Here is a 25,948-nt window from a genome sequence, read left to right as displayed (position 1 = left end):
AATACCGTCTATTTTTATCAAATATTTGGAGAGCCAACGAAAAATGTGTGTCGACCGCCATCGTTTTTATCTTTGTTAGAATAACACGATGCACACATGTGTTACTCAAATGATACTTCGTCCATGCAATACCCAATCACAGATTGTACTGCCATTGGTGTGTTTCGAAACCATATTCTAATTTGTTTCTGGAATTTGAATTCTCGGGACACCTTCTACTCTTGATTGCAAATTTTGAACTGGTAACGCTAATGAGTTATCGGAAATAAGTTGTGCCTGCGCACGGCGTAAAAACCGGCCTGGAGATACGCAGTTACTCAGAATTTTCTTTTATGTACATGAAAAGCTTATGTTGTATTACATTTTGCTATTATTTGCGTTAACGGCGAACACGTTTAAATAACGACGTTTTAAAATAAATAAAAATTTATAATTGGGAAGACGCTACTTCCACTCTTTGCTGAGAATTATCCCAAATTATGGGTTTATTGTATTTGCTGATGTGTAAAATGAGTAGGTAATAATAGTTTTATTACTCATTGTAGTTTTTTATAATTGTGTATCAGTTCTCGTTAATAGTCAATTGTACTGTTTTCATAATTTGATTCTAGTGAGTAGCTTGGAGCCCTGCCAATACTTATAACAGTGTTTGATGCATTATGCAGATAAGTATCAATCCACGGCTCGGTGAGGGCTAGGGCTTAATTTTTGTACACGATTTAACACTTTGAGTTAAGTTCTCTAATCAATTGTTAAAGCAGCAGTTAAAATTCGGAGAACCAGAAGCAGCGCTAAGTCAGCGATTGCCTGAAGAACGTGACGATGGCCCTGGTGAAGGTTGAATTATCAGATTAAATTGTTGAAGGCATTAGTTTATCAAAGTGATTGTACTGGGGACAAAAGGACAGAATTATCTGAATCATGAGAAAGTGGAAAGGTCAAAGGGAAACAGTATCGAAGCAGTGAGAAGCAGTGCAAAATGCGCAGGAGAGCAAAAATCTAACTGAACCAATGAGCTTATCAAGCCATCAAATCTACATATGAAAATAGAGGAAAAAGTGAGATAAAAAAGTTTCTGCAGCTGAATAAGAGGTTAAAAGCTGAAGGACCAAATAGCATCTCTAAGTCGGCAATTGTGTGGGAAGTTTAAAATGTGGCTGGCATTGATGCAGGTTGATTGAAGTAGGTGAAGAAAAATTTTTGAGATAACTAGTAACGAAAACATGGAAAGTGCACCCATCTAGGAGAAAAAAACCAAAAGAACTATGGGTAATATTATGATAAAAATTAAATAGGAGGAAAGTAAAGCAAGAAGTAGAAATAAGGAAATGACCAGAAAAGCAAAGTAAGCAATTGAAAAAGTGCTTGAAAAATTTATTTCACTCTAAAAAAAATTGTAATTTATACAAATAAGTATATGTATATCCCGAGATGATTCGAAGCAAATATCTAACGTAGATTCAGGTTAGTAGATGAGTAAATAAATTTTGATACGTAAATAAAGGAAGAAGGAGAGTAAAACCAAATGAAGGGGGATGTTTGGGAGAAACGAACAACAGTAATCAAACCATGCGAATGAAGAGCGATCAATGAAGCAGGAATGGTGAAACGAGAAGTAGAGTATAGTGAGCTGTGGGAAGAGAATATTAAAAACTTATTTTAAGCTGAAAAGTCAACCTACAGAAATTTATCATGTACCTATTCGTTAAACCTGCGTATGGTAAGCATGTCACAAATTTGCCTACATGAGTTATCGTGACATAATGTTGTATGTAATGCAAAACGTAGTGCTGTTCCCTAGTTCGTGTAGGAAAGACGAACTAGCAAAAAGGCAAATTTTCCTTTAAGCGACTCCACTTGCAGTTGATGCCAAGTTTGAGGTCAAAAATCGTTCAAGACTTATTTAATTGGCGAATTAAGTAAAGCTTAGCAATTTCAATATGACACATTGAAGAACATAATTAGTGGATAGATAAGTGTACATGTTGTTTCCCAAACATCGCTCCCCCAAGTTGACTAATTTTCAGATGAAATTGATGCAGTGTAAAAATCTAATGGATCGAAAGTCCCATTAAATTAATCTCAAGCACAATGTTTTTGTAGGTAATTAAGATCGACTTAACATGAAACATATTGATTATAAGCACACATATTCCAGTCGCATGCATTGGGATCGTAATCTCTGTCACAAAACGATTTGTGCTTGAGGATTAGTTTAGCAATTTACATTCTTACTAATATATTGAATAAAACACCTATCTGCGTGTAAAACATTCTTCAGGTATACCTGAAGTACCCCAACACGGTTAGGAGGTACTGGGACCAGAGTAGATTTAAAACGAAATTAAATTAAATAGATGAAAACTAAAAAAGCCTGATTGAATCTAAGTCGAGACTAAACTCGGAGATTAAATGAAGGGCTAGTTGCGTGGACCGCAGAAGGGCATGGGTGAGTTCTGTTTAATCTCAGAGACTTTCAATTGTGTTTCATCATTTCTATAGCTTAATCTAGCATTTTGATTTAGTCGAAGAGGCGGAAATCTGCATTTTCCGAATGGTATATTTGCATTGACCGACTATTATTAATATCATTACATGTGAGTCATTGCCTGGAGAGGTTACAAAAAGCGTGCGGTATAGGGTGTTGTAACGATGTGTCTCGCGATAATTCATTGATGCCAATGTGCTATAAAATAAGCAGGAAGTGCTTTTACTTGACACAAAAAAATCATCACACACAAATACAGTTTCTTCTAAGAATAAAGACGTTTTTGCCTATACCGAGGGTAACTAAAATTCTGCATTAACTTTTGGTAGCTGGTTGTAGACGAAGAAAACGTATGTCCAGAATTGCTTCCTTTAGGAGATACATGGTAATAAATAACATGTTTCTTGATAAAAGCAATTAATATTTGGGCACCGCTAATTTTCGGTAACGACTATTTTTTTAAATAAGTTTTACCATAATGCTGTCAAGTTGTAGAACGGTTAAAGTTAATCATTTAAAACTCGATAAATTATAATGTATTTTATGTCAGTTGAATGACTGAATCATGACAGATTATTGAAGAGAAATTTGAAACAACAACACCAAAACGAAGGTAAGCAGACCTTCGGATTTTTACATACAGGGTGTTTCCCAAAAATATTGCACAATTTAAACAGGGATATTCCTTGGATCAAAAGGAGGAAAAAGTTTCTTCAAGCTGTTGTCCGGGATCGGGTCATTTATGAAATACAGGGTATCCAAGATTGAAACAAAAGGATTTTTGTTATTGTTTAAAAAAGTTTCGACCAACTAAATTACATTTTTCATCGTTTAATAACAATATTTAAGTTTTTTAGCCCCATCAGAGTTGAGTACGGAAATTTCATATGGGGTCGCGTCAGGCAGGCCTGTTGGCACTTTATACAAAAATAGCAACGTTGATTTTCGGAATTTTCATAATGATTTCAAATAAGGTAACCATAAATACACAACCTTTCTGTTTCTTGTCTTTCTTAATATGTCGCTTCGTTTTCAATTTATAACTAAATAAAATTCAAAATTTCTGAAAGCCTACTAATCGACTTAAAGTACATATTGAGAAATTGAAATAATTGAAATAAGGTTTTTTAAAATCTGCAAAAATTACTAGTTAGATTTTAATCAGATTTTTTCCTGTGTGAAGATTTAGAGTCGTCAGTTTATATTGCGGTTCGGTAGAAATTCAAGAAGCCCTGAGAAATCTGATAATTTATGAGTGCAATTCAAGAAGCAACAATCTTGTTTTTCTTTTAAGGTCCATCCTGGCTGGTGGTTACCATTTCAAACCACCATTTTAAATTTAAATTCCCTCTCAAATTCAATAATTAGTATTTCTTAATTTTTATTTTAAGCCGATCCAAAGACGCGAAAGAGTTAGAAATTTAATTGAAATGATAAAAACGAAGCGATATTTGCAGATTAAAAATTGAGGGCCGTAGCTCGGAAATAAAGTGGCTCCCTATGTGTATAGCAACTTTTTTCTTATTTTGATCCAAGAAATATATGAGCTGTACGAGCTGAGCGATATGTTTAGGAAGCACCCAGTACATTGAAATAATTTTCCGGTGTAATACTGTTTTCTTTTGTGTTATTTTCATTAATCTCTTGGCAGTGAAGAAATGAATAATATTCACTGAGAGGAAATGAAATAAACTGGAAAAAAACTAAGAAGAAATAGGCGACGACTTTAAACACTTTTACTATTTTTATTCTTTATGTCCTTTATTTAAGTGCGGGTTCAGTTTCAGAAACAGAACTACTACTAAAATAGAGCTGGTGTTGTTTCAATCTGTGAATTATGCTCGCAAATATTGAAAGAGAAGCTATAAGTAGAAAACGTCGGAGCGGTACCATATATCATTGTTGTTCTAGGAAGTTCTTAGTGCTTCTACAATATACCTCAAGGGATAAATAACAACTAAAAAATTTTAATTCCTAGAATACGAATAGGTTATTTGAAATGCAAGTTAGATAAGAGATTTGTAGATGATATAAGGAAATTTATAAGTAACAGTCGTTTATCATACCAGGATGCGTTTCAAAATAATAATCTTATTAACATAAATTTAACTATCAGTGATAAATGGCACAATATTGCTGTTAAAGTTAAGATGAATTTTCTGAAAAATACGCTAAATTTTTTCGAGGCGTTCCAGAAAAATAACTGAGATTTTTCTTGCTAGGTGGCCCAATATCATAAAGTTACTCGTAGTTAATCGAGCAAAGAAAAGAGTAGAAATTTTTTATTTATTTTAATTTTTGGATTCCATAATAATTTTTATTGGTTGTTGTTGTTGAGAAATCCCCTCCCGAACTTGCGCCGCATATTTAGAAAACACCCCGCGTATTCGACTAATTTTCTTGCCATGTAGTCAAATATGTATCAGGAAGGCATGTCAAAAGAAAATTTATTGAAATTTTAAAAGTTTTTGAGTTTTATCACATTTTTTATTGTTATATATGTTTGTTGTTGTTACGTATGCAAGTAGATACCTTATCCAGCCTCAATTCAAGGCCAGGCAGTGAAAGAGCAGTTTCAAGAGCTTGCCCGCACATAGACGCTCCAATATCCTAACCTCACAAAACAATCACGGAACTGTCACTCATTTGTTTCCGCGCCCGGGGAAAAAGTCCGATCTGTATAATATATAAACAATCGCGAAACGTTTGGCGGGTACTATACCGGTCGACTTTTTTTTGCGACAAGTCGCGCTAGAAAGCGAGTTTTTCGACGGAAAATTGCGCAAAAAATGCGTGGGCGAGACGACTCGAGTTAAAATTGAACATTTTCAAATGTATATTGGCGAATTCTAGGATTAGGCGAGTCGAGAATCTTAGACACATAAGAAAGCGCACTTGGAATATCGAAGGCGGTGCTCCGAGGTGCAGAAGTGGGGGTCGAAATTGCATAAGAAAGGCATTATGCGTTTCGGTACGACGCTAAAGCCGTACCAGAGGGGCTTTTTTCAGGCGAGTAGTACTGGTACCCTCGCTACGCCCGAGAGGATGTGTGCTATCGATGAAATTTAATTAAGAGCAGACGGTATGAGGTTGTACGGTCGATTCGCACATTTCTCGTAGAGGAGATAGCACCGTAATTACTTCCTCATTTCGAGATTTTTCTGAGCTTCAAATTAAAAAGTCAAATTGGTTTCGGTTTACTTGATTAAATTAGTGCCTATATGTGGGAACTGACCTATAGACCTTAAGTACCGCTTCGGATAACTATTAGTTTTACTTATTATATCATTAGTCCAAAGTACTTGGGGAAAATTACGTTCTTAGTTGTTCAATTTCCATTTGATATGCCCATCAATCCACAGCCAAGCAGTTACTAACAGATTTAACGGAAGACAGTTGAATTTTGAGATATTTTCGTTGAAAAATATAGGAAGTGGAGCATATTTAGATAGTGCATAATGTAATATGATATCTAATCTAATAAACGGCCTTGTTTGGAAGGTCTGAACCTATGGATTGGTCTTTTATAGGTCTTGATGTAACTGCCACTCTACTGTGATCAGGGTCACATTATAATCTTTCAAACGTTGTGCTTTGGAAGCTTTGGTGTTATTAGTATGAACTTCTCTCGAGGAAGAACCACAATGAAAGTAATTTAAATAATTCAGTCAATGCTTATAATTATCATTTGTTATATAGTAAATTTATATATTATATAGTAATTTATATAGCGAATAAAAAGTCGAGGCATTTCCATCGCAATTGGACTAGAATTTAGCTAACCCGTTTCGTAGGTTCAAGCACTCTTTCAGTAAAAACTCCATGTAAGTCCTCCCTTGTAGTTAAATATTATCTATTATTGTTACACTCTGGACACCAAATTATTTATTAAAGTCATTCCATTATCTGTTAATCAACAGGATTATAGTATCTTCTATAGTTTACTTTGTATCTAAGTACACGGTGAAGTCTAAATAAATTGGTGCTTGAAATTGGATTCTGGAATCTTGAAAATTCTAAGAGATACAGGAACGGTCAAGCGGGAAAAGATTTTAAAAATCTTATAAGAAACTCATACCAGGTTTAAAAATTGCTTTCGCCTTGCAATACATGCATTAGCGATTTGAATCATACTGTGTACTGATATTTACCAGAGTTAGAGCTATCAGATCCGAGGAACACGGAAAAAAGCAAAAAACTATTAACTTATTAAACTTAGAATTTTTTGAATACCAATTAAAAAACTGTAATAATTTTATTATTTATTCGACAAACCTATTGTTCACGAGGTATTCTCATCCACGCTTTCAGGTCCAGTCAGGCCTCGAAATTTCAAAAAATTACATTGTGCTGGAATGTGCCTGCGACCAGTCCACACTCTAATCCAAAAGCAATTAAACGAAGTATTTGTAAGTTGAGACAAGACAACAAGCCAATCGAATCTTTTAGTCAACATTACGTCTAGTTCAAACACATGAAAAAAAAATTTTAGTTTTCCCAAACGGTGATATATTTGGATATCTGGCATCAACGCATGTAATAAGGAAGGACATTAGCGCACTGTGGACAGACAAAACGGCTCTCAGATGTCTTGGAGTCTCAATCCACGGGCATTACTGTATAGTGGTATGGATCATTCTACAACACGAGATCTGTAGACTAGGTGTGGTCGTCTAGTGTAAAAAGAGTCAATATGGGCGTGATACTCGATCATATTCAAAGAATGGCGTGTTTCGGGATAATCGGGACTATTAGAGCTCTACTAGAGCTCTCGAGGCGCTGCTCAGTCTTACTTCCTTTGACTTTTCCCCCCTGAAACAGATGCAGTTTAATGCATCTACTGCATATCTTCGGTTCGGTAGGAACGGCAGGCATTGTGGCCACATTAGAGACTACATGGACAACATGTGAAATCATGCTCAAGGGGGCATATTTGATCATATTCACATATGAGATTGGGATGCCGAAAGAGTCTCTCTTACCCACACTTTATTATTTTTTTTTTTTAGAGAATAAGAGAGAAATCAAAATTTTATATTGAATCAGAGATAGAAACAATTACTACTTAAGAGTAGTCTAGTGTAATAACTTTCTATTTGTAGTTTTTGCTAATGTTTTAATTTTAACGCTAAATTTAAGACTTAGCAGTTATACTATTTATTGTAATATTTTTTCGCGCGATTGTTTTATATTTCAACCTTCGCTGCACTAAAAAAGTCTGTGAACACTTGAGGTGACAAGTTTTTAATTGGAGTAGTATCAGTGAAATAATTTTGTTTTGAAAAAACAAGGTATATTTTAGAAACTTCAAAGGATGCACTATATTTTAACATTTATACGTATTTTTTTTTAAGATTAAACCGAAAAAATAAACATATTAATACGCAAACACAATCAGCACTGTCAAAAAAAGTTTTTGAACACTTCCTATCTAAGAAAAATAAATAAAATCAGAACCCAAAAAAATTGTTTTTCTATTAAGTGTTTTGCGATTTTCAATTAAAGTCAAAACGTGATAAAACTTGTATTAGTTTGAAGCGATTAACAAAAAATATGAATGTTCCAAAAGCAGTTCGTCAACTAAGGCTTTCCTCGTAAGGAAAATCGTATTGAGCAATTAGTTAAATCGCGGCTAAGAATTTTTCAACAGTTTTTTGTCCAAAGGCATAATAATAATAAAGAGCTTGGTCATGTATCAAATAGACTTCGTTCCGGAAGACCAAGTAAGCCGGATCAACAATATTCATAGGCGTGCAATTCTAAAAACTGTTCGTGAAAAACCCAGTAGAAGTGCTAGAAAAATTGCCGATGGCTTATTAATTGATTATAATATGAGTGTTACTCCTCAAACTGTTCGAAAAAAATTACATTTAAGTGAATATTGTAGACGTGTTGCTCGCAAGAAACCATACATGAGCAAAATTAACCGATACCGTCGAATGGACTTTGTGAAAAAATAGGTATCTAAGCCTCAAACATTTTGAAACATCGTAATTTTTTTCTATCGAGTCTAAATTTGACGTGCATGGATCGGATGGAAAAGAAGCAATTTGGAAAAAAAGAACGAGGCATGAAAACCAATAAATTTAGTGGGAACCCCTAAACATGGCGGTGGTGAAATTATGGCATGGGGATGCATGAGTGCTGCTGGAGTTGGAAATTTGCATATCATTAACGGTATAATGGATCAATACGTGTATACTGACATTCCAAAACATAATTTAAATAAAAATATTAGAAAATTAGATATGACTGGATCGTTTCTATTTCAATAAGATAACGACCCAAAACACTGTGCTGTAAAAGTTCGATAATGGTTTCTATACGATGCACCTTGACAACTCAAAACCCCTTCTCAATCCCCAGACTTGAACTCAATTGAATATCTGTGAGATGAGCTCAGTCACAAAGTAAGAAGACTAGGAGTAGAAAATAAAGAAGAATTGAAAAGAACTCTGTTGGAGGAATGGAAAGAAATTTCGCCAGAAATAATGGAAAAATTAGTAAACAACACGCACTCACGTCTCTTAGAAGTCATTAAAAATAAAGGAGGCCTTACTAACTATTAAAGCAATATTTTTTGTTAGAAAATGTTAAATTAAACAATATTTTTAATGTGTTCAAAACCTTATTTGGCAGTGTTGTGTTTGTGTGTTAATGTCTATTTTTTTTCAGTTTAATTAAAAAACATAAATATAAATAAATGTTAAAATATAGTGTATTCTTTGTAATTACCAAAATATATCTTGTTTTTTCAAAAAAAAAAAAATATATTTCACTGATATTACTGCAATTAAAAACTTACCACCCCAAGGGTTCACAGACTTTTTTGGTGCAGTGTACATACGAGGCTAGTCCCAGAAGTACCCGATCTAACATACAGATTGTGATTTAAAAAAAATAAAAACCAAACCTTAAAAGGTTATGTCTAAAGTTTGAAGGTGTCACGGTAATTTGTGTTTGTTTTGAAACAATTTTTAGAGAACGTTTTCAGAGATTTTGGAACCATGAAAAAAAATAGTAATGGATGCGTGATTCAATATTTTCATTCGAAAGGTCTTCGTCCATCCAATATCAGAACGGAATTGGATTCTACCCTGAGGGACTCTGATTCTTTGTTAATAACTGTAAAACATTAGATGGTACTCCAGCTCTGACTCCTCCAGCTATCGTAGTTAAAATCCACAGAACTCTACCGGAAGACCATGGGATAAAATTGCGCGAGTTGCAGATATGATGGACATTTCAAAAACTACTGGACATCACATTTTGATCGAACCATTAGATATGAGAAAGATGTGCGCAAGATGGACAAAAACCACGCCGTGAGGATGTTTTAAGCTTTACAGCAATCAGGACGAGTTTTTGTGTCGATCTATAATCATAAATGAATCGTAGCTGTATTATTTTACATCTGAGACGAAAGAGAAGTCAAAGCAATAGAAACAAATGGAGAATCGGCTATAAAGAACGCAAAAATCGTTTCATCTGTAGGCAAGATGGGGATCATCTGTAGGGATGGAATTTTGTGGGGCAATTTTTATTGACTGTCTCCCTACAGGAAAAACTATAATAGGAGAATATTATACAAATTTATTGCGGCGCTCAAGTGAAGACATGAGAACAAAGCGACCACATTTGACGAAAAAGAAAGTCTCGTCTCATCAAGACAACACACCTGTCCACATTTCCGTCACCACGATGGCCAAAATCATTCAGGTTCCGAACTTTTTCCTCGCCCCCCCTATTCGCCAGATTTTGCCCCCTCAGATTATTTTCTATTATGCCTATTTTGAAACATTCGAAGCTCCTTATTATAAACAGGGTACAGAACATCGGTAGGAAAAATGTGTTAATTTCAAAGAAGACTATGTTGAGAAATAATGTGATATTTTCCAATTTTTTTTCTTTAAGCGTTAGTGTTAGTTTCTCTAAGGTACTTATGAAATTATACTCGTATTTTGTCGTACCTCCAGCGATTTTATGAAATACCCTATTTTACAGGGTATTCTGACGTCTTATAGAAGATTCTATTTTGTAAGCCGCTCGCAATCGTGATAATGAGAAATCACCGAGCAGTGATTTAGAAAGGGCTTCCTAAAGAGCAATAAAGTTACCTAATATGGTTAATTCCCAGCAACACCGTAAGATCTAAAAGACATTAAACGTATAAAACATAATTCCTCGACAAATTATATTCTCACCGAGTCTATTCGAGCAAAAATATCCAGCAGAGAGTACTGTACTATATCCAATAAGCATCTGCGAGGAATGCCCGATACAGGAAGAGATTTTATATATTGCATCGAGCACTAAAGATAATTGTAAGGATTGGTCAGATATCATACTGGAAGAAAATAATGAGCTTTAAGAATAAGATACCATTTATAATATATAAACTCCCTATTAATCTCAGTCGGAGCAGCGGTGCGCTCGCCATTAAAACAAAAAGAAGATAAAAGAAGAGAAAAAGGCCAAACACACGGTATTTGAACCCGAGACCTTTACACTCGATGTCAAACTGTTTCGTATTTGACCGGCTGACAAGATGTTTCGCTAGTTTTCTCGGGAAATTGAAAAAAAATCTTTTAACTGCATGTCATTCAATCATATTATGAGGCAGTGCATGAGAAAGTCATGCTGAGAACTGTTTGAATTTAATTTCACTTCATTAATTTTAAAATGTATGAGGAACCAGGTAAAGACTTTACCAGTAAGCGATATTATAGGACTTGTCTTTGGTGTGACTTGCGGTACGTAAGTACTCCTGGCTGGTCATTGCTACAGTTATGAGCAACTCGCACAACATTGAGCTGCTCAAGATGAAGAAGGAATTTTTAAATCTAAGAAAACTGACCATCCACGGTTCGAAAACACATAAAAAGCCCCAATCCTTGCTGCAAAAATACGTCTTCCTCATAACCTTCCCTCTGCCGAAGTGTTGCTCTCAAGAATAATTAAGGTACGACTCGAAAATTTCTCATCAATGAATAAGGCCCGGCAAGTGCAAGAAAGAGAGAAAAAGGAGAGGAAAAGGATGACAATTATTTACTAGAATGTAAAGAATTAGAACCAGTTGCTCTCAATTATCAAGGGAAACATCCTTTGTTGTTTCTAAACACAAAGCAAAAATGGTGGTACCATTCAAAGCGCGGAATTGTAAAGTGTTGAACCAAGCAGTAATGGTTTGAGTTTTTTTGCGGCGTACAAAGTCTTCAGAGCTATTGTAGTAGATTGAACGGATCAATCTTTAGCAAGTGGGGTTTCGTTCTCCCAAACTTGTTATCTTGAATGAAAAGACCTGTTTCCACTTATATAATGCCATGGATGAGCATAGGAAGGGCAACGGGGAGTTCCTCCATAGCAAATTTGTGAGAATAGTACGTTTTTTCGTAGATATTATTTTTCTAGTTACTCCCTCCTGTGGTCTCATTTGAAACTGAAAAATACTTTGCGTGAGTTCCCCTCCATTCACGAATAACGATTTTCGAGATTCAGTCAACCACCTCTCTTGGTTGCTCATCCCGCACCTATCCGCAAATACTCCTTATCTTCGTGTTATTAGTCATGTCGTCAGAAATCAAATATATGACACAGAAAATTTCTTTTGTTATCTATAATTATCAACTCGATCAATTAAGACAAAAGTAATCAGTAAGACGATTAAGACAGAAGTAAGTAGTCAAATAAAACAAAAGTAGTCAGTAGAATTTTGGCAAGTTCTGTAACGTCTGTCTCTAATGCAGATTCAGGAAAACCGCAGCTCAGTCTGTAATTCCTCTAATTGCGACAATTAAATTTTTCGGATGTTAGACAATTTCTGGGCTAACTTGGTGGAGAATCTTTGCACCCTACCGAGCACCTCAGGAGGTTTCCTGATTCTCGTGCTTTATGACATCTGCCTCATATTGTCATCATATATTCACCTAAACATTTCTTCTAAAATCAACTTCATCAGTCCGTACCATCCCTTAATCGGTATTAGATGCTCACCAACTTAAGGTTTGTCCTGGGACAGGATCTGATGAAACAGTACATCTTAAAAAGTTAAGGGTAGGAACAGATGAGGGAACATTAAGTAACGGAAAGCTTTCAGAGTCACACTAGGAGAGTTTCTTCGAAGAGCTGATGAACTATATACTTGGAAAATCTTTACGAGCAATTCTCGAGTAAGTTGTTTTGTAAGAAGTTATTTCCTGGGAGAGTTGAAAAGAGTGTCGTTAAGTGATGCAATGTGAATATGATTTGTGATAGAAATTATTCAAGAAGGCCTTAAGGGACGCATAAACACACGTTCTGAGCCTGTGGAAGAAGGAAAAAAATGTTTCCGTGTACTTTAGGTTCCCTCTATATGAAAAGTAAAATTTTGTAGAAGTATCTTTTTCGTCTTCACGAAAATCAAACTCATCATTGAAATCTATAACGACGTTTTAATCTATGTATCGCAAATGGTTCCCACGCATAAACCGCTTAACATCATTAGAATTTACTTGAAGCTCCTGTTTGGGGTTTAGACCCTCTTGCAGTTCGCTTCAGCATGTTTGATAATCATCTATTCCCTGAGAAGAACATAGTTTAAAAATAAATAAATTCTTTAAGAATTGATATCGATCGTGTATCGAAGTACCGAACTAATAATTATTATACCTCAGAAAGAAAAATGCCACATGATGGAAACATATTAAGATTTTCCGCGATTATCTAGATTATCTGTGGGATATCGCGAATTGTATCTGTAAAATGTAAAACACCTTGTAATTAATAGAAAATTGCTTTTTGCTCAGCAATCTGTATGTTGCCTCTGTCGATTTTTTAAAATGTTAGTAGTTACTTAATTTAAATAATTGTCAAAGAGTGACAAAATTGCCTGGTCTTAAGGCGTGGTTAAATTGCATTTGCAACAGTTATTGAAATAAGGGCCTTAACCACTTTAACATGTTGCGTACCTAGAGGTCTTCGCTAAATATTTGCTCATGCCCTGGGAACCCTCCACAGATTTTTTTTCAAGTTAATATCCCCAATATGAATGAAAATATCACATACGGGGGAAGATGGTAATTTTCAGTCATTATGGGAGTAATTTGAGATATACAGTGTTTTGAGCACCTAAGTACATAATTTTTGGCAGCTGTTGTTTGAAACGGGTTTTAGCATTATCCACACAATTAAGACATGAGTTGTAAGAACTTGCAAGGTTTATATGAAGTCTTGCAATTATGTGTAGATACTTCAATCTTGTAGTAATTCTCAACACCATTCGCAACATTTAATGTGGTTATAACAATATTTTCAAATAAATAATTGCCACTTGCAGCTGAGATTTCGTCGATTAAGCTGAAGACCAGTACCAGTTTAATTTTGCAACACTAAGATCGTACACTTTTTAATTTTACTTTGCTCATCACCAATCAAGATATCGCTTCATTACTGGTACTGAAGTGCTTTTCGACGTTTCGTACATCTCATCGTTTTGGTGACCACGTTCAAGGAATGGAAAATCATGGAAAAGTTTTACACAAACGCTTCCATCCTCCCAAAAGTCAATTTTTTAGGACAACTGATGAAGCTTCAACGCTAAGGGAACCTTAGCGTGTCCTTTATGTTTGAAAGTGCATGACTAGTCTAGGTAAAGTCTTTCAAATAATTATGCTCTGGAAAATCTAGGCAATATAATGAATTCGCAATAAGAGATCACTATTCCAAGAATTTGGAGTTGAGGTTTCGTGTACTCGATATCTCAATTTCCGTAGATTTTACCGACAACTAATACCTTCAGAATATTGAAGGAAAATTTGGGAACCTTGCTGCTTCTCCCAGTTTTGCTGTGAAGAGTTTATTCATTGGAAAGGTTAAAATAAGAAAGCAATCTTGGAAGTGCTTGGTATTGAGGTTCGTTGAAGTCCACTTCCGGTGCCACTTCGCCTGTAAGTGTAAAACCTGCTCTGTTCTTTTAGCTTGATTCTTGAGAATACCTGAGGTACTAAAGAAATTTTGATAACAGAAATATCTCTATGTGCTTGATATTGACGCTTTCTAAACTCAATTTCTTTATCTACCGTTTTTTTTTATGGATAAGCCTCTTTGCCGAAAGTCTGGATGACGAATCGAACTCACCTTCAGACCCATCATTTCACATTTAACGACAAGTTCTATTTCTTGCTAGAAGGGTTGCCTGATGCGAGCAAAACATCACTAAGTAATACCAACGCCACTACTAGGTACTGTATTAGCTTGTACTGTATGGACTAGGTACTGTATTGTATTTAGAGTTATTGGTGCTCATGTTCAATAATTAATACTTTTTTGCTCATTACGATGTGAAATATATGGACACTTTCTTATTTAAACTTTTGTTGTTTTTTTGTATCAAACATTTGGTCGAAAAATTTACAATGATTGTTATCGATTTTCCTCTTTTCCGTATCATTCTCGTTTCTTCAGCCGTTGGTTACCAAATTTCCTTTCGCAACATCTTTGCCTAATCGTCCTGATAGAAAAATTAACAGATATATCGAAAGAGGCATTCATGTTCTTGCTCTACTGAACTTCCATTCGTCCAATTTCCAAAAATTATCGATAATTTTCGTTACGCAAGTTATGCTTTTATTGTTGGTATTGAGTTTCTCAGGTATCAAAATTTGACAGAAGTAACATTCAGTGGTAATAAAAATATGATAATGCTTAAATGGATCATGGAAAAAATGCCTGAACACCTGAAAAAACCTGGAAGATTATTGTCATATCCTTTACTGGATATTTAGATCTGAAAAATGACAATATCTAACTGTTTAATTAGCGTATAAAAAGCACTTTTTTCGCACTCAAACAAGCGTGCAACCATCTGCGTGCGCACGCGCAATCTGTGTTTTTCATGTTAGGTTTAGGGTATTTTGAGTTATTTTCAAGGCAGTCATAGGAAAACGTATTTTAGAGCGGTGTCCTGGAAGTAAAAATATTGTATAAAAACGAACCATAATGTTAATTTTTTCTTCCTATCTTCATTGTTTAAAAACTCTTGACGTTTGTTTTTAAAATCATAAATTGAGGAAAACGTATAATCAAAAGAAAGCTTATTGTGTCTTAAAATCATTTTTAGAAAATGTTAGATTTCGCTTCTTTTTGAGAGAATATCCAAAATTCTTTTAATGGTGTTCTGAGCTTGAGTCAGTACCTGTATTCTGAAATTTCTAAGGTCTTCCCAAGGGAACCAAGGCTAAAATTAAGTACGTTCGATGATCAATCGTATTGATTTGGTTGAATTTAACCATTCTTCTTCATACTTGGAGTATATAATTAGGCGTGTTGCATTTACTTCCTACTTTGCTACATTTCGCCTAAGTTGGCGTTTTAACAAGACAGACTTACAAAACCAATTTGTCGCATTAACTATTGATGACATATTTTTCTATGCCGTAGGGCCGATAGGTTCCATAAAATTAAAGAGAGAAAGGTAAAACTGCCACGCCCATATTCTATCCCGTTTCCGTCAGAGGTCACACGGCATAATTGCCCATCAAGAATTGCCCGTAATGAGAGAAATATACAGGGAACCGTAAAAAACAAGGCAAAAAGCAGCGATCGTAAAAATAAATTCCAAACTACCATAACCTATCTTAAGTTGAGTTATTTCAGTTAAAGTAGGCTGTAAAAGAACGCAATAAGATAGAAAAAAACGACATGCAAATAAAGCGCTGCAGAAAGAAACGGGGGTCATCGACTCGAGAGCTTAGCTTTGTCTCTCTCCCACACACGAGCGGATCGGGCGGGAACCCAGAGGCGTACCATACGGGACATTTTTCCATTGGGCTGGTATGGAACAGATCGAACTTTAATTTTGTAATCCCTACAGTACTTTTCGAACTTAACACATCGCTATTACAGTGCTCTCTGTTAATTTCAAACTTTCATGTAACTCCAGCGATAATGGTACCAGAGCAAGTTGAACGACGAAGGGTTGCGAAATTTCCGGGGAATAAAACATACTTTACTTTCCTGAAAATTTGACCCAATTATTTTGGTCAATTTTCAGCCCAGTCAATGTTCACGCATTTATCATACAAATTATCGGTCAATTCCATTTCATATGTCAAAAGCGTCAAATTTCCGTGTCATTTACTTCATATACGTCGTTCGTTATTGAAATTGACGATCGAATTCGATTGAATTGTTCCCAATTCGATTGAATTGAAAAGACGGGTCATATTCGCGACTTGTTTTTGGTCAAATATTTCTGTGGTAATTCACCGATCGGTCGATTGTCATCTGGGCTTTTTAGTGGTACCAAAGACGCATACGACGACGAATTAAAGATTTAAGGTTTTTTGCATATGCTGATGCCTAATTATTTTCTGTATGTCACTACGTAAAGTCTTTTTTTTGTCCTAAAAGGCCCTGTTTTGAGCTTCGGTTGCGCACAACCGTTAAATATTTTTTCGGCCGCCTCTGGCTTATATGTATACATGCACAGCCTCCTATACTTAACTGAATCTGTGTAGGGTAGGTCAACGTATTTTATACTTGTTTTATTTTCCGACCAGAAACATACTCTTTCAAAGTTCTTTTATGCACTTTTGATCTTTTTGCGCCGCTGCAGCTCAGCTTATTCGCGATGTAAAATATAAGTCCAATCTTAAAATATATTTTCCTATTTAAAATCGGGACCCGATGATGCTCGAGAAGCAGATTTTCAGTACTTGTTCTTTTGGGGTTTTACGGATTTTGTAAATATTTTGAATTGGAATTTCCTCTCCAACTGTGAGAATACGTACGCTTCTTCAACACACCAAAAAAACTTAAGGTACATTATATTTTGTCAAACTTTGTGATGTATTCGGAAGATTTATATTATAATGCTCGACCCTTCATACAAAGTCAACAACTTGACAGAAAACGATGAGACTCCAACCAGAGATTAGAAATAAAAATCAAAGTGATCAAAATCTGGAGAGCGAACGGGCCGTTCGGCCCGTCCTCAATCGATGGTGAAACCAGTATGTATCAATATCAAAATGAATGTGACTATCTTTTTTAGAAATATGAAGTGATCACAAATTATGTTTTTATACACAGCCAACCGCAACATTTGGAAATCTTCATCAAATCTCTTCCAGCTGCTTCCAAGGCAAATCAATCTCTATTAAATAAACTCCATAATTTCTATTCACCTTTCCTAAATAGAAGCGACATTTAAAGATGGTCTAATCCAAAATGCGCTTTCTAACTTTACGAAAAGCATTTTGAAACATTTTATTCGTCAAGAATATATGACCAGGAAGTTAATTCTTATAGTGATGCTGCAATTATACTCTTTCATTACAATTTTAAATTTTGTCTTAGTCGACACAAATTCTATTACTTCTATCGAAATGTGGGTCTAAAGTACGTTTCAGTATTTAATCACTATTTTTAGGACTAAAGCATGTTTGAGACGGTTATTTTATCTAAACTAATCTTGAAAAAAGATTTTATCTCGAAAAAATTTATTTCTCCAAAAAATTGGCCTCAAGAGCGATACCTCAGTTATGTAAGAAAACTACAAAATTTTCAAAGATTCTTCGTAATGTTTTAATCTTCGCTAAGAGGAAACGGAAACCATGTAGAACAAAATTATAATCACGAAGATTTTTAGAGGATTTGAAGATTAAATTACGAATTTGCCAGAAATGGTTACCGCGAACATTGAAATCGTGATTATTAATTACAAATTACTTAGTTTCTTCAGTTTCACCCGAGATGTGCTGCTTTCCGAATTTCTATTTTAATTCTAATCTGGTTTCAGTGCACGGATCTAACAGTTCCTTTTTATTAAATATAAGTTCGAACCGCCCAAATGCGATGTTATGAATTTTTATCTGTCCTCCATTTAAATAAAAATTTCTGCTAGTTCAATTAAATTTGTATTTATGTGAAGATAAGTTCTCAGTGTATCTCGGACAAGTGGTTACTTTCATGAACAACATAATACCTTAATTGATTCTGATCGAAATTTTAGGCTGGTTCAGGTTAACACCACCAATAGTAAATCTTGATTCTGATGATTACTTAAGAACGATTCGAGAAGTTCGGATGCAACCAATGTTTGCGAATATCGAAAAGTTAATGGAGTTCAGAAATTTAATAAATAAAACCTAAATAAAAATCATAGTCCTATGGAAATTACTGATAATCCTCACAAAAGTTTTAGCCTTGATTTCTCAAGAAGTGGTCTGAGGTGTTCTCCAGTGATTGTATAGGTATTTAAAAATATTTAAGTAGACAGCTAGTAAGTACTGATTTGGCATCTGAGTGTGTTTATCTGAAATTAATTTTTTTAATTAAATTTTTAAAATTAATTTTATTTTGAAGTATTAGACAAGATTCAAAGTTTTCCGTTATTCGAAACGCCCAAAAAACCAAGTATTTCTTTAAAATTGATTAACTATGATTGTATTAAATCTCCTGACTAACATATTGATGAATCATTGAATTAATACAATTCATGTCTAGCATAGGTACTTCAAGTTCAACGATGTTATGCCTCGGTTAATGCCTAATATGGTGATAAAATCATCTTTCCAGGATTAGGCACGTATACCACACGATGTCCAGCTGACCGCGAAGGGATAACGTAAAAACACGGTGGTTCGTTATTATTTCATTAGAAAAAAACTGAAAGGGCCCTAGTACTGCTTTATCATGTAGTACCACATTGTATTACAGTCTTTGGGTTGGCTTATATCTTTGAATTTGTCAACATAACGAACATAATAAATGTAAATAGTATGACAGAGAATAAATATGGATACAGAAAGATCTGTGGCACACGGTGCCAAGTTTGAAAATTTGCTTGTGTAGAGCTCTCAAAGTTTAAATGATATTTAGCTGAGATTTGTGTTTTCTCTGGTATGGTCTGCATTGTTAGATATGGCAAATGATTGCAAGAATTTACAGGACGTAATTTTTTTAAGGGATTCCCCTTTTTACACCCCTAAAAACTTTTTTTGTGCGCACCGCCAATCGTTCCTTTTTTACGCCTTTTTTCAGATTTTTTTAAATTCGTTCTTTTGTATCTTTCGTGTTGTTCCTGTATCGGTTACTCTTTCCCGTTGTTCGCAACAGATTGGAGAAACCACCGTGGTGTTAAAATACTTTTATCGTGCTTGCAGATAAAAATTGGACCGTACTAAGCATGCGCACTTCTTCTGAAAAAAATTATATGAATTCCTAGATATTGTTGCAAATACTGAAAAACGATGACAGATACGGCAGAAATGTGGAAAGCAAATTAGGTTCTAAATTGAACCCAACATTTAAGTCTTTAGAAAAAAATCATTAGTAGATTGCCGTAAAAAGTTTAAGAGGGGGGATGGGGACTCTAAACATTAATGTTCTATGTCAGTCAGTTAATATATCTGACGATGTTAGCACTGAAAGGTAATTCTGAAAGTTGTGAAGAAAAAATTGGCATATCGACTCCCTGTGTCTCGGAAACGAACCATTTACAGATTTATGTCCATGTCGAGTTGTTGCGTTAATCTTAAAATAAAAAGTGACATTAACTTTTAAAGTTATGCTAAAAAGACTTAAAACATCCGTATAAATCTAAATTAATTAAATTAAAACTGCACCCATAATTAGGATCATTTATCTACTGCAAGGTGGGCCATTACCCCTGTGATGAAATCGCCATATGAACCTTAGCTTTATCTTATTAGACATGCAAAGTTCAGTTATAATTATAAGTCCATATCCAAGACACAAACATGTAAATTGACACTAACGTAAAAGGTGCGACTTTTACTCTTGCCGAAACGACCTGCTTTATAATGCTCTTATTATAGTAATGGGTAAATATTAAATTTTCGTAAAGAAAAGGTATCAAGAGCTTGAAGTGACACCATTACGGTCTCTCTGTAGCAGGACTTTAATAAATAAGATGTTACAACTGTGAAGCGTGTCGAAAGAGAATTACCCACGGAGCCGACTATATGGCAGTAAAAATTGCAATAAAGACAATAAAATCCTTATGTTTACACACTTGGATGAAATTAAGATGTTCCAATTGGTGTAGATTGCTTCTTCAGAATGGGGATGCGGACCCTATAACACCTGGCTCTTTATTAATATTTGCATTCGTCTAGATGGTATTTTTGATGTAACATTTAAAATGAAATAAATGAGAAATGGCGCGCGAAATGATTTATGGATAGTTCATACGCGGTGAGAATAAACCCACTGTATATCTATTGGGTGTATCTGCAAGCATGCATGAATGTGCGTCCTTTGCATACTGATACAAGCGTGTGTAAAGTGCACTTTTCACATGACATTCGTAGGAATCTAATTTCAGCCATTTGCAGCCATGAAAAGATTGTTGCAGTCTTAACAGAAATAAAGTGTGAAACGTGGGTGAATTTGATGGTTACGTAACCAATTAGGAAATATAGAGTTTTGTGCGACGAGTGCGGATCTCATGTCGTTCGTCTCGCAACATGGCCTGAGTTACACCAAAAATTGTCATTTTTTAATTTTGTCGTACTATCAGGATATCACACAAAAAAAGTACCAAGAAAAGTATGCAAATTGCGTTACGGATCTGCAGAAGTACAGCCACTATTGTTGCTAGTAATCTCATTTCTTAGCTGCGAAATGTCGGAAACCTGCTTCCATTATGTAGCTAGTTACCAAATGCAACCAGTTTAATCATTCATTTTGATTTAAAAAACTGTCACTTCATTTTTAAATATTTTCGCCTGCGTCTTTCGGTTTGGTTAAAATAACGTCTCGTAACCATTTTCCGCACTAGTTGATAAATATATCTACAATTAAATTTGCGCGTCACATACCTCTGCCTCATTCACTCCTCAGGAGCCCATAAACGTTTAAGGTCAGGCAACTTAGCCACAAAGATCATTCCGATAGAAAGCATGAAATAAAGGCAAAGTACTGTCCAGATGTTTGGCCTTCATCCGAAGCAACAATTAGTTGAAAATTCAGAGAATATAAAGAGAAAATAAAAATTCAGAGAATGGTCTTTTTCTTTGTAGTTGACTTGTGCGTTAAACTTTTTCGTAAAACTCAAAATGCACCGACCTCCAAAATGACCTCTATGATTTACGCCATAGAGTATTTTCAAATATTTAGATGGTTGAAGGTTTCTCAAATCACATCCACTGAAAATGTTCATAAAATTTAATAAAAGCGACATTAATTGTGCACTTTTCTTGCTCTAATGCTAAAGCAATTAATTTGTTACAATTTGGTCTACTGATCATCCTTGTTTATTAATGTTTAATCTTAAAAACCAAACGTGTCATGAGCTTTCCTGGTCATTTTCTTAGTTCATAACTGTCTAAACTTTTAATTTCTAATGAATTATTTATTTATTTTATTTCAGGCTTAGATGGACCAGATTTGTATATAATTGTAATCATCCGTCTCCAGCATCTCTCATAAATTATTGGTATACAGGGTGAATGGCAACGGAGCCGACATTGAGCAGTTGTGTGTCAAAATATGACGATTTTTTGAGTATGTTTTTTTTCTACAGATGAAGTTCATAGATGCGCAATAAAAGTTAGATTGAGGTAAGGTAAGGTCTCAGAGGGTTGGATTTTTTTTAAATATGTGAAGTAACTAACTTGTGGACAATACCGTTCAATTGAAAATTTAATTCTAAAACTGTTAGTTCCATTCGAAATTTTTCGAAAGTCTTACCATTGTTGATAAAATCGCAATTTTATGAAAACCAAAATAAAAGGAATTTGAAGGGATTACCAGTCAAATGTAGTGTAGTGGTGTAATGCTACACTTAGGAAAACTGTCGCTTACATGACTGATATATTACAAATAGCTCACCAGTCAAAAAACGGATCATTTGATCCTTTCAAATCTGGTTTCGTTCTGCTCCAAAAAATGCTGTTTTATCAAAAATGATTGTTAGTTACTTCGTAGATAAAAAAAAAACAATTCTTTTAAGCTTTACCTTACCCCAAATTCAACCCTTATTGAGCATCCATCGATCTCGAACGTGTTCTGATGACGCATTACTGAAATATGCCGCTTTTTACAAACTTACAAGCTAAGTTCGAAGATCAGTATCTTCTCGACTATCAACCATAGAGAAAGAAAACCAACAAATCGTAATATTTTGAGGTCCTCCATATGCACCTGCACAGTGTCTGTTCCGCTGCGGCTCACCCTGTATTCTGAACTATCCTGAATTTACAGGTTCTTCCGGCTCTGGCCTCGTTAATGTCGTTTCAGCCACTTAAAGTTTGACTGTGGACAAAATGTAGATTTTTGAGCTATTTTAACCTGAAGTTAACTGCCAAGAAATCATAGATGGCTTGACACACAAACGCTTTTCTCAAAAGAAGTATTCATTCTCTTGAGTTTTAAGGCTTACTGTTGAAGAAAAACGGTCCTGGCGATGAAGGAGTTAGTATTAATATTCCCAGATTCACCTTCCGACCTATTTGAGTCATTTGGTCACACTGCTATTGCCCCGAAGTAGACAAACACTTGAAAGTTTGAATGCCAGTTTTGGCCCTTCTTGGTAATCGACATCTCTACTTAAATCATGCAGTTGATTTCGCAGTAATCATAATAGGAAGGAAGGACAGATTCACAGCTTTTTTACCACCGCAGAATAAATGCAGAATAAAAATGTCCATTCCTTTTAACGTTCACCGGTGCTCGTGTTACCAGGAAACCCGCAAAGCTGACAAATCGCTCTCTACTGCCTTGGTTCAAAAAGGCCACCAAAAAATAGGTTAAAACTTTAAAATAACTAAAAATAAAATGTCTACACATGCTAATTTCACTTGAACTGGCTGCATGTAAGTGTATCTGATTTTAGCAAATAAAAGAAGTTAAAATAATATTTTCGTTGCCAGAGTTCAACAACTTCTTAAAGAAAACATTTTTACGCATTTTCCAGAGATTTGTTTATGCGACGCAGGCATGTTTTGGACTGGATAATTTTATTATTGCAGTGGAAATGAGCAAAATGTAGATGAGTGACCGGAGGTTGTAAATGCTGTATAAGACTCATTAAAACATAACCGAGAAAGAATGCTTACATTAGGACAGGGTTATGAGGTGAATACCTACACTAATTGTATGACTCGCCAGAAGATGTGAAAGAGAATAATGCAATATTATAGCGACATGCAAGTCATTTCGGCTACATTTGTAAATGTTCATTAAAGTATAATAGCAAAATATCGGAAGCCTGCTGCCAGCAACCAGCCAATAAAACACTGTATCTGTTGTTAAGGTCGAAGTCCTATCTATTTCATAATTTTTATTTGTAGAGTTATTTTTTCTGGTGCAGGCATTTTGTTGCCAGTTCCTATGCCTACGTGCAAACAATTAATTTTCCATGCCGTGCCCTTGAAGAGTATTCAAAATTTCTACTCGCAATCAGTTCTAATATTGACACAAGTTATTAAATGCATTTTTATCAGCTAATAGCAACAAGAAAAAATATTTTGTCGATTTTAATTAAGTATATACTATACAGGATGTCCTCGAATTACGTGGCCAAAATAATACCGCAGATTGTTCGAGTGAAAATAAGTCGATTTAACTAAACTTCCCTCAGTCCAAAAGTTGATAATTATGGAGCTACAGGGTGTTAAAGTTGAAAAAAAAAATCACATTTTCTTTAATATCTTTCAATTTCTTTGAGTTAATTTCACGAAATTTCATATTTGAGGGTGTTTTAGGATACGAAATTCAAATTTATTAACGATTTAGTTGTTTCTTCTAGGGGGCGCCACAAGCGACCATTAGGACACATTTAAATCTCTGTAACTTTTTCGTGCCACGGTGTATATTATTTTGGTATTTAAAAACCTTTTTCCCTACCTTTTATACTTAGAAAAGGTATACTTTATTGACGTCGCTAGAAGCAACGGTTTTGGAGAAAAATGCATCTAAGCCTGATGATGCATGCAAATTATCTTAAAATTATTTTCCGTTAAAAATAATTAAGTTTTTCAAAAATAATTATTAGTAAAGGTATAACAATAAGTTTTCAAAATCAGATATTATTTTGACTATTACAACGGCAAAGTCCATAAACTAACAGCATATCCACCATTTCAGAATAAGTGAATTTATTGGCCATACTTATGGATATTTACAGGAACAAGAAGCGAAACTGACAAGAAAAACTGACATTTGAGAAACAAATTCAAGTGTTAAAATGTCAATTAAAAACATAGCCAACTGAGTTATTTACTTAAAAGCGCCAACGCAAATATGCAGCGCATTAGAATTATGCGTTTTTCTCCAAAACCGTTGCTTCTAGCGACGTCAATAAAGTATACCTTTTCTAAGTATAAAAGGTAGGGAAAAAGGTTTTTAAATACCAAAATAATATACACCGTGGCACGAAAAAGTTACAGAGATTTAAATGTGTCCTAATGGTCGCTTGTGGCGCCCCCTAGAAGAAACAACTAAATCGTTAATAAATTTGAATTTCGTATCCTAAAACACCCTCAAATATGAAATTTCGTGAAATTAACTCAAAGAAATTGAAAGATATTAAAGAAAATGTGATTTTTTTTTTCAACTTTAACACCCTGTAGCTCCATAATTATCAACTTTTGGACTGAGGGAAGTTTAGTTAAATCGACTTATTTTCACTCAAACAATCTGCGGTATTATTCTGGCCACGTGATTCGAGGATACCCTGTATGTTTAACTGAAACATAGATATTACTGGGATTGTTTTATTTATTTTTGAAACATTTTACAAATGATCACTGAACCAATCAACAAATGCTCAATTAATTGGGATTTTTCACTAGAGTTCTCGGAAGTTGACCTTTAAAATATATTTTTCTTGTTGCAACGAAGATGATATATACAGGGTGTTTCACAAGGTAACGTAGTACATCTAAACTTCAGATCAAATAAAGTTTGCCTTCAAATATTTTTTTGGTAGTCTTAAGGACTAACTCGTTATCATTCAACTAGTTGCTTATTTCTAGTAGCTGCTAATTTCAGATCAAAATTATCATCCTGTGGAAATGACTTTACCAAGTTGTTAAACAATAAATCAAAGTTGTTTTCTCTCACTGCTCCGATTTCAATAAATATCATTAAAATTAGTTACTTCCAGAAAAACACTTATGAAAAAATTTACCTCGTTTGGTCTGAAAATGCCGAATATTAAGTAGTGACTTCACCTCACGCAACACGTTGTACTTCTCATGGCTCTATTTGCCAAATACTGAAAGTGGGTCATTTTCCCGATTTGCAAGAAAATGCAAATTCGCCACGTGCTGCAGTCTGCATCAAAACGATTCTTAACAAAGAAGTTTGTGAAGAAATTACGGAATCGTTGTATAATACTTATGTGTAGATAAAAATAATTTGTTTTATTGATGATTTTATTTTCATATTAAATGAGATTGAATGCAAACAAATTGAAGTGCTGATAAGCCGACTGTCGCGCAAAAAAATGTG

The 25,948-nt window shown here is 34.7% G+C and overlaps 1 protein-coding gene across 13 annotated transcripts in view; it reads right to left on the bottom strand.

Annotated features, from left to right (window-relative positions):
* dati (datilografo) overlaps positions 1 to 25,948 on the bottom strand; it is a 150,938-nt gene that overhangs the window by 113,068 nt on the left and 11,922 nt on the right. The window contains exon 1 of one of the 13 annotated variants that reach the window (XM_066288719.1): positions 5,021 to 5,337. The exons of the other annotated variants lie outside the window; for them this stretch is intronic. The gene's annotated coding sequence lies outside the window, so the exon portion shown is untranslated. Of the gene's footprint in view, positions 1 to 5,020; positions 5,338 to 25,948 lie in introns of those variants that run through there. 13 annotated transcript variants of the gene reach the window in all.

This window comes from Euwallacea fornicatus, chromosome 12 (assembly GCF_040115645.1).
Source record: "Euwallacea fornicatus isolate EFF26 chromosome 12, ASM4011564v1, whole genome shotgun sequence".
Taxonomy (NCBI): Eukaryota; Metazoa; Arthropoda; class Insecta; order Coleoptera; family Curculionidae; genus Euwallacea; species Euwallacea fornicatus.
This window is presented reverse-complemented; position numbering and strand designations above follow the sequence as displayed.